Source organism: Gossypium hirsutum, chromosome A05 (assembly GCF_007990345.1).
Source record: "Gossypium hirsutum isolate 1008001.06 chromosome A05, Gossypium_hirsutum_v2.1, whole genome shotgun sequence".
Taxonomy (NCBI): domain Eukaryota; kingdom Viridiplantae; phylum Streptophyta; class Magnoliopsida; order Malvales; family Malvaceae; genus Gossypium; species Gossypium hirsutum.
Genome location: NC_053428.1, coordinates 24,359,815 through 24,368,652, shown reverse-complemented (window position 1 = coordinate 24,368,652; position 8,838 = coordinate 24,359,815). Strand labels below are relative to the sequence as shown.

At 32.0% G+C, this 8,838-nt stretch overlaps 2 long non-coding RNA genes across 2 annotated transcripts; one reads left to right on the top strand and one right to left on the bottom strand.

Moving 5' to 3' along the window:
• The first annotated feature begins 1,346 nt into the window (after positions 1 to 1,346).
• Positions 1,347 to 2,436, top strand: LOC107924687 (uncharacterized). Its single transcript, XR_001691830.2, has 2 exons — positions 1,347 to 1,922; positions 2,144 to 2,436. It is a non-coding gene; the product is annotated as an uncharacterized lncRNA (long non-coding RNA).
• A 50-nt stretch (positions 2,437 to 2,486) lies between these two features.
• On the bottom strand, positions 2,487 to 3,837 carry LOC107924688 (uncharacterized). The gene is made up of 2 exons (XR_001691831.2): positions 3,119 to 3,837; positions 2,487 to 2,817 (listed from the first exon to the last, which is right to left on the bottom strand). It is a non-coding gene; the product is annotated as an uncharacterized lncRNA (long non-coding RNA).
• Positions 3,838 to 8,838: the final 5,001 nt, after the last annotated feature.

Genomic DNA, 8,838 nt, shown 5'->3' with positions numbered 1-8,838 from the left:
AGAGACAACCACGACCACCAAACATGAATAGTAAAATGGATATGAAGAATACCAATGTCGAAATCATTTTTAAAACTTGGAAAACGGGAATCGGCTTTTCAAAACGAAAGTTTAGAGTCGCCACCGATCCTTTTTTGAGGTGTAATCGGATCACTTTGAGATTGATCATTTTAATAAAACATTTAATTTATTAAAACAATAATTTTAGGTCTACGAAATTTGAGAAAACGGGTTTGAAAGCCGGTTACGCACGAGGAAGGGCTAGCACCCTCGTAATGCCCAAAATTGGTACCAATTGATTATTTAATGTCCTATCGTTGAAATTTGAAGGAAAAATGTTAAAATACGATCCCCTTAAAAATACGTAAACAACTCAAGTTGGATTTTAAGATTCACTCGTTCCAAAGGAATAAAAACCACATCCAGCACGTTAGGACACAATATTTTAAGCCTCCAAAAATTGAGATCACCTCAAGATTTCCAAAATACACGACGAAATTTAAGAAAGGGTATTTGGTTATTTGGTCAAACGGTAAATCGAAACCCAGCACGTTAGGGCACTATCTCTTGAATTTCCAAGCGCGAAACATTGCCTTGTTTTGAGAAAATTCAAATAAACATTTATAAAAATCGAGTCAAAATATACTTGTTTGGTTTGTTTGGAGATAAAAACAATTGGTGTTGGGCGAAAAGTTGGAATTTCAAAATTATGATGCAATAACGAGCATACAAGCTTAGTATTGAGCATGAAATAAAAATTCGGGGAAATAATATTACATAAATTAGTAATGGAAAACACAAAGGAATGAGTTAAGGTACATGCAGTGGCAACATATTATATGCTATATAAATTCAAACATTAATAATCAAAAGCTAATAAATTAGAAGCCGACTTAGAGGTAATTCCATGCAAACTACACTTAAGAAATATCAAGTTTCAAAATAAAATTAAATGAAAAATTGGGCAGAAAGAAAATATAAAAACATTGCGATACAAACAACACAAAGATTTTAAAACAAGTCATATATACAAGGATTTTAAAAAGAGAAGAAAAATATAAATAAATAAAATATATTTAATAAAATACAATTGAACTTAAAAAAATAATATAAAGCAAATAATATACAAAATAATACACATATTAATTTACATAAAAAGACTTAATATAAATAATTGGTGTATAGGAATACAAATATATAAAAAGTATTAGAATTAATAAAAGTGACAGAATAAAGTTTATATAAAAAAAAGTTTTGTAAAAGGGGAAAAAAATTTTATCTATATAAAATAATATAACGTCAATAATATATATATATAACTAAATGATGTGTAAAGATAAAAAATGTATGGGGATATTTAAATTTAGCACATTGAAATAAAAGAAACACATATTGAAATAATAGGTAAACTCAATTGAAATAAACCAAACTTAAAGAGATAATTTATGAATAAATAGAACATCAAATTAAAACTAAGGACCACAATTCAATGCGCACAAATTCACAAGGACTGAAAACGCAAATGATCCAGATCTCCAAAACGCAGCACCTAGGCACAGGTTAAATTGCAACAACATAGAAATTTCAGGGAAAATTAAAAAAAAACAAATAATATGCAAATAGGGCCAATTGAGAGCTGGTGCGAAAGTGGGGGACTAATTCCGAAATCACCCATTGAAGAGGAAATGTGTGGACTTCCAAACCCCAATGCTGTTTTACTTTGCTATTTAAAATAAAAAAAACTATTTTAAAATCATTTTTATTTTTGCCTTTTTAAAAAAAGCCCTAATGCTCTCAAACTCTCCCTATTCCCCTTTTCTTTTCAGCCGAAAGGCTCATCTCAAGCCATCAACCGCCCCCCAAAATCTGATTGCGACCAACAAAGCAAGGCCCTCCAGTAGCGGAAACACGATGCAACTCCGGTAAGCCTCTCGTCCTCTCTTATATTTCGTATTTGTGTCGAATGAAAAAAGGAAAAACAGAATAGAAAATTGCAACAAATAATCACCTTTGGAATATTCTTTTTTCTGCTCTCTATTTTATGTGTATTTTATATTCAAAAATCCGTAACCCTTACAATTATAAATCAAAGGCTTTATAGCCAAAATACAAACGGTTTCCTGCTATTTTCTTGCTTATACAGCAGGTCGTGGAGTCGTGGAAGAGTGCACGATCGTGGGGCGTGGACGCGCGGGCTAGGGGTCATGTGTAGGCGTGTCGACGTGCGTGGGGCGGGGCACACGGGGGTCGTGCGTGGAGGTGCTGGTGTTGCGTGCATGGAAGCTGTCACGAAGGCAGCAGTGGCGCAAGGGACCCTTGCCCTAGGGTTTCCTGAAAATTATTAAGGAGATGGGCCTATCGGGCCTACTTTGATTTGGGCTTGCTTAATGTAATTGGTTTTATTTTTTTGGAGTTTATTATATATTTTTGCTTTTATTTGTGTATGGGCTGTAATTGGGTATTTGGGCCCGGGCTAAAATTGAGTATTACAGCCAAAAAGGAAATAAATAATTTTTAAAAACAATATTAATTCTATCAAACAACATTGTAAATGCCCAAATTTAACCGGGCCCAATAAGCCTAAACAAATAAATAATTACTACCCAATTAAAACCCATTACAAATTAACCCAATACCCAAGCCCAAAACTAAACCCTAGCTCAACTAATCCTAAAACTTTTTAGCCAACAAACCCTAGCTTCCTTCCCTCCCCTTTGCGCCGCGCCGCTTCCCACGTGGTGCCAGCGCGTTCAACACCTGACCACCCCTAGCGCCTCTGTTGCCTCAGCAAAGCACCCTCTGGCCTTGTCCCATCACCTACAAAACAAAAAAGAAAGCAAGACAGAGAGCATAAACACGCAAAGCAGAGACAACGAGAATAGAAACAAGAAATATTAACAGCTGTAATATGATTCGGCTATAAAGCCGTGAATATCTCTATTGTATAGGGGGATTTTTCGAACAAAAAACATTGTAAAAAAAACACGAAAAAGAAATCAAAAAAAGAGAAATCAGTTTCAAAAGGTGATTTACGATTCATATTTTGTGGATTTTTTTATTTTCCTTTTAAATTTCTTTTCAAAAACAAATAAAAAGAAGAGATTCCAAAGACGCTTACCTGCGGTTTCGATTGTCGGAGGCTATTCTCCGGCTAGAATATCGGACCAAAAGGGGGTGAATGTGTCTCCTCTTGTTTTTACGCGACTTGGGTCGTGAGCCACGGCAGAGGTGGAGACGTGAACGCCGGTGATACCCCTGAGTAGCCAAAAGCGGCGGCTAGGGTTTGGTCTTTGGGATCGGTTGAGAGAAAATGGTTTGAGAGGATTTTGGGTTTTATTTCTTAAGAGAAGGATTAAAAATGAAGAGTGTTAAAATTTTTTGACTTTTATATAGCTTGCAAACGGCGTCGTTTTGGAGTATAAGCTCAGGCGCCCAAACGGCGACGTATAGCCCTAGACCCATGTGACCTAACCCGCACAAATGAAGGATCCGCGTGTTTCTGATAATTGGGCTATTTGCGAGTAAGGCCCCTCCGCTTTTGTGATGTAGCGCGATCTGGCCCTTGCTTGTTTCTTTTATTTTTCTTAAATCTTACCGCATAATTTTCTGTTTGTTTCAAACTGGTCCTCTGACCATCTGAAGATTGGACATTGGAACGGTGTCGTTTTGTGGACACGGGAATATTTCTCGTTTGGCCCTCCGCCCATTCGCGACCTTTCGTTTTGTTCCTTCTTTGCTTATTTTATTTGCAGTTTTCATTTTTAATTCCATTTATGTCTTAATTTATTTCTAAATCTGTTTGATTCAAATTTATTTTCGCAAATCTCATTTATTCATTATTAAACCTTTTTCCTCATATATTAAATGGTTTTATTATTATTTATTTTATTTTTAAACTATTATTCATTCTAAAAATTTATATATTATTCATTTTCAACTACTATACTTATTATTTATTTTGAAAATTTTTATTTTAAATCATTTTATATATAATAGGTATTTTGATGTTATTTTGTACGTTTTTATTTGTTTATTTATTTTTATACTATTCTTATTCATCAATAGAGTTCGCTATTCATATATATTGTCTCATGTTTATGATTTTGCCCTTCATTCGCAATTGTTGCATTGTTATCATCTACATATTAATCTAAAATCAATGAATCCACTTTATCTCAAGTCAAATTAATGTATTTTGAGTTGACTTTATAAAACAAAGGCAACGTTTGATGTTTAGAAATTCGAGGGATCGTGGCCTAACGTGTTGGGTTTCAATCTTTTATTTATCTAAATAATCAAATTTCCCTTTAAAATCCCCTCCGCGTTTTCTAAACTTTAAAAACAAAAGCGATGATTGATGTTTGAGAATTCGGGAAATCGTGCCCTAATGTGCTAGGTTTTGATTTTCTGTTTGTCCAAATAATCAAACATCCCTTTAAAATTCCGTCCACATTTTTCTTCAAAAAAATAAGACAATATTCTGTGTTTGGAAATTCGAGGGATCGTGCCCTAATGTGCTGGGTTTCGATTTTCTTCGTTTGACCCAAATGACCGAATAACTTTTTAAAATTAAAATACATGAGTTTTGAAAATCAAAAGACAAGCTTATTCTCGATAATTTAAAATGTCGTGTCCTAACGTGTTGGATGTGACATTTAATTACCTCGGGACAAGAAGGTCTTTAACATCCACTTCGATTTATTCAAGCATTTTAAAATTAACACTAATAAAAAAAGGGATCGTGTTTTAAATTCTTTTCGAGTTTCCAAATTTCGACATTTAGACATTAATTAATCGATTGGGTACCAATTTTGGGCGTTTTAAGGGTGCTAACCCTTCCTCGCACGTAATCGACTTTCGAACCCGTTCTCTCAAGTTTCGTAGGCCAAAAATATCGTTTTAGTAAACTAAAACGTCTTATTAAAACAAAGGTGATCTGATCACACCTAGTAAAGATAAGTGGCGACTCCCAATTTTCGTTTTCTTTTCAAAATATAAAGTCGACCCCGTTTTTCAAAAAAATGGCTTCGACAAACACAATTACATTCAGTACTTAATTTTATTAATATACAAAACAACTTTCTAATATAAATTAGTACTAAAAACTCAACTCTTAATTATTCAACACTTAATTTTTCAATTTATCGAACAATACATTAATAAAAATGTTGATAATTTAAAGAATTAATCTTAAAAGAAAATCATCAACAAAATCATAATAAATTAAAATAAAGACTATAAATACTTGAATAACTTCATCTTTGTTGGAAAATCTAATCTCATTTATTTTTACTAGATTTTTCTTGGAACTTTATATATTGTCATGTTGTTGGAGTATATTTTGCACAGACAAGTTTTCAACCCCTTAACATAGCTATTGATGGTTGCCTTTTGTAGGCTTTGGTTGGTTTGTGTACTTTTGGTCGTGACTAGGTGGTTGCTCAAGTTGAGGCTATTGGTAATGGTTTCCTTGGCCATCTAGTAGGCCATGTTGATTGAAATATGGGTAGCCCTGATGTTCTATTCTTGATAGTTGATAATATTGCTTCTGATCATTGCTGTAACACCCTCTAACCCTAAATTATTACCGGAATAGGGTTACGGAGCATTACCAGACCTTTCAAACATATTACGAACATTATAAAAATAAATAACATACAAATTGAAAAACAGTTATAATGTCGCTTTTAAGGACCCTCGAGGCCCAAAATACGTGTTAGAAGTGAAACGGGACCAATTCCAGTGCTCAAGAAATTTTTTACGATATTCCAAAATTTTTTCTCAAATACAGGGCTCACACACCCCGTGAGGACCAGGACGTGTGGGCTTAATAAAACCCCTTTTTAATCATCTAGCCAAACCTGCAAACTTAAACGTACGCAATTCAAACCAATATCACAACCAATACAATTTTATATACAATTACACTTGAATCATATTAAAACATCAATCTATCAATTTACTCAAGGTATAATCATAAGAATTTTACATATAATATTCAAACTAATTTAGTTAATTTCATTAATTTCCATTTTTAAACTTTATATCAAAAGCGTCATTTCATAGTCTTATCATTTCACATAACCATTCAAACGTATCATTTACTACAAATTCCAAAACGACTCATTCATAACCTAGGTACATGCCACTTTTACCAAAAGAAATATACATCACCAAAGTTTTCTGAGTTCGGGAGTGGCTTTGGATGTTGGACCGGAACATTTGGCTTCAATTAACCTGCGCACGAAAAACAACCGTACGCTGAGTATGAATATACTCAGTGGTATTACTATAATTCAAATTACTTGATATAACATACAAATCATGCTTATTAAAATTTACAAATCAACAAAATATACTTATTCATTACATAACAAACATAGCCATTCTAAATAGTTTTTCTTTACTCATTTCATTCATCAATACACTTTTGTTTATTCATGACAATGATTCATACTATACATTTTCATAATCTCTTTTCATTAATTCATCAATCATTCCCTGAAACTTTGGTTCATTCATTCATTCATTCTCATTTCTCAATTTCAATTTCTTATTTCATTTCTCAATCAAGATCATTTACTTTCATTCAGTTTTACCATTTCATTCATTACCCTTATTAACAATACTCAGACTTTGGCGGATACACGGATCCAACCAAACACTCCAGTATGGCACCTAATGCCTCATCGGATAGTTCGAAGCAAATAATTGACACTCAGTGTCTCATCGGCCAAGCCGAAGTAAATTGGTGCCCAGTACCTCATCAAATTTATCCGAAGTAATATAGTGACACCTAGTGTCTCATCGACTCGAGGTCGAAGTATCCCTGAACACTTCTAATCTTATGGCATGCCAACTATATCCGACTCAGCCCGATATAGTTAATAGGGTATTTAAATCACATATAACCTCAATTCAATCACAATTTCTCACATTTTCAATTCAATCATTTTTCCACCTTTCAATCAATATTCAATCCATATATTCACACATTTTCACAATTCAATACATTTTCATTCAATTCAATATCAATACTCAACTTAATATCCCTGAACACTTCTAATCTTATGGCATGCCAACTATATCCGACTCAGCCCGATATAGTTAATAGGGTATTTAAATCACATATAACCTCAATTCAATCACAATTTCTCACATTTTCAATTCAATCATTTTTCCACCTTTCAATCAATATTCAATCCATATATTCACACATTTTCACAATTCAATACATTTTCATTCAATTCAATATCAATACTCAACTTAATTTCTCTTACCATGCATATTAATCACTATTCACAATTAATAATAAATAAATTCGAATTATAGTAATACAAACCAGAATTTCTCCCGAGTTACTCTCTGACAATCTTCTCCTTTCCCGTCTAAGCCGATGTCTCTTGTTCGATGTTAGTTACGAAAATTAAAATAATTTACAATTATTAATACAACAATTATTCACATCAAATACTTGAATTTCCTAATTAACTTTTACCTTATTTCCAATTTAATCCTAAACCAAAATCATCTAATTTTCCATCCCAAATCATACATTATTAATATTCAATTTTCAACCAAACTTAAACTTAACTCTCTAATTTTCATCATAAATACCTAATTTTGAATTTCTTGCAATTTAGTCCCTATTACACAAAATTTATAGCCTATTCTACCATTTAATCCTTTTCCCAATTCTAATTAGAAATTCTATTAATTCAATCTCTAATTCACACTTTTACTCAACAAAATTAGTATCTAAAAATCTAATAACTTCCAAAATTTCAGCATATACTTAGTAGTATTTTGTTCTAGGATCATAAAAATTCAAAAATTACAAGAAAATAACTTAAATTGACTTGCCAATTAAACTTCAAACTTTAAAATCCCTAATTTCCCCTTTTTTTTCTTTTTTCCCTTCTTTTCTTCTCTATTTTTCATCCCCCAATTCTGTTATTTATTTCTTTTTGTTCATTTGCTTCATTTATTTTACTTCAATTCCTTTGTTTATTAATTTAATAATAATATATTACAATAATATAAATATCTTTTACTTATATAATAAGTAAATATATAATTATATTACAAGTGTACATATATTTATTATTACTATTACACATGTATGATTTCATCACCATACATTTGTCTCTATTTATTTTATTTAATAATATATTTTAACACATAAAAATATTAAATTTTTATGCTTATGTCTCTCAAATTTGGAAATTGGAATAATTGTCTATTTAGTCCTTTTTATTTTCTTTAATCTTTAATTAAACTTTCACACTTATTTCAATTTAGTCTTTTTTCCTAATTATTCTTAATTCTAGCTAATTCACCTAACCAAAACCTAATTAAACACACAACAAACTTCGTAAATATTTTTAATAAATATTTACGAATCCGTTTTACTAAAACGAAGGCCTGATAACACACTTTTTCGATGCCTGTAAATTTTGGGTCATTACAGTTGCTACATGATCAGTCATGTCAATTGAAATCTAGGTAATCCTGGTGTTCTTGTAACACCCTTCAACACTTATCCTTCATCGAAACAGAGTTACGGAGCATTATTGGACATTTCAGACCAAATACGAACAATCATATAATAATATATCATACATATCATAAATGTAACACCCCCTAACCTCAAATCGTCGCCGGAACAGGGTTATAGAGCATTACAGGACCTATCAGACAATTTACAATTAATTCAAAATAAATGACATACATATATTGATTTAATTATAAAGTCCTTATAATGGACCCTTGAGGTCCGAATCACACGTTAGAATCGAATCGGGACTTGTTCGAATACTCTGAATTTTTTTATGCGAA